Source organism: Dendrobium catenatum, unplaced genomic scaffold (assembly GCF_001605985.2).
Source record: "Dendrobium catenatum unplaced genomic scaffold, ASM160598v2 fragScaff_scaffold_198, whole genome shotgun sequence".
In the NCBI taxonomy this organism is placed as follows: Eukaryota; Viridiplantae; Streptophyta; class Magnoliopsida; order Asparagales; family Orchidaceae; genus Dendrobium; species Dendrobium catenatum.
Window position 1 is genome coordinate 4,359 of NW_021318660.1, and position 1,660 is coordinate 6,018.

Genomic DNA, 1,660 nt, shown 5'->3' on the forward strand with positions numbered 1-1,660 from the left:
TGTTTTAGATTTGATTCCTCATTATTATGAGCAATAACCCCAAAAAAATCTTCTCTTTCCCTATTGGTTTCCTATGCCTGAGCATTTCAAGTAGCACATAGTCATAAAGACAAGAGTTAAGCCATTAAAATGAGTGCTATTGAGATATTCAAGACTCATTTAAGGATGCAATTGTCTAGAAAAATAAAATATAAGGATATAAGGTAGAAGAGTACTATATCATTCAACTATTGATAGCCTGACTGAAATATATCAAAGAGAAGACCAACGCATACAAACCCTTAATATACAAAGATGACCCTAGAAGGAATCCCAAGGATATAATGACACCCTAAGGGTCTCAAACCCTTGAACGAAGAAATCTTATCCCCATTAAAATAAAAAAAAAATCTTATCCCCTTAGCATACAATCCATAATCTACTCTTTTAGCCTCTTTGATAAGAAATGCTTGTAGGCACAAGAATTCCTTTTGCTGAGTTTGAATTCCAGCACTTGCAAAAATAGATTGGAGAAGAATTTGAAAGAAATAACCAGAAATAAACTTTTTTATTGATAAAACATGAAAGAAACGAACAAGATACAATGAATCCTCAATTGAAGAGGAGGATCTGATCTGTCTCTCACAGTCTCTAGCCGGCGGCTAGGGCCCAAGCAAACCCTACGAACACTCAAAATTCAGCAAATAACCAGATAACCCTAACCCTAAGAAATCTCATCTATTTAAAGCATATAAATACAACCCCAGAAAGAATAAAAAAAAATACAAATACAACCATAATTTACTAAACAGCCCCTCCATAAATAATAACATACCTAAACCACCCCCTCATATTCAAGTATTGGGCCCCACAAGGGGATCAACGGATGTAGTGCCTCAAGGAAATAAACCACCCCCCCCTTGGCTAGTTCGTCAAGCCCACCTAGGCTGGTCCCGGCCTATCAATACCCACTCCCAAAGACTCACCTTGTCTGCAAGGTGGGAAGATAACTCCATTCTCAACTTCCACATTATCACAAACGGTGAGAACCTGAAGAGTTCAATCCTTACATATGTGCTCTTGTGTAAACCTCTCCTCACCTTTGAAACAGAGCCCTCACCTTTGAAACAGAGCCTCTTCACCCTTTTCCCCGGTAACTTTGTTTCTGTGAGCTTCTTGAAGTTGTCCTTGAGTCTTTGTTATGTTGGTTCAACCTGAATCGGTTCAGCCGGCCCAAAGGCCAGCTCTTGTTTACAGGAGGTGGACAAGAGCCGCCTCCCTTAATGTTGCCACCCAAACTAGTGGGCCCCCCTAGGAGCAAATTAAAGAAAGAGAGGTGGGCAGCTGGGATGAGAGGAAAATTTTGAATTAAGGAGTTTGAATTAGGGAATTAATGTATTAATAGTATGGGTTGTTTTGGGTTAGGGTTATGCATGTTTTGAGTTATTTCTTTTGTTCTCTTAAAGTTTCTTTGACGTCGTGGGCTCTAGATTCATCGTCTAGAGATTGGGAGAGAACGATCCTCCTCTCGAATTGAGGATCAATTGTATCTTGCTTTGTGTTTGCTTTTGCTTTTGCTTTGAATCCACTATTACAATATATCATTTTGGATTGATTTAATCGATATTATCGCATTATTCCCACTATTTTTATCAATTATTGCTAGGGTTGCATACGAACT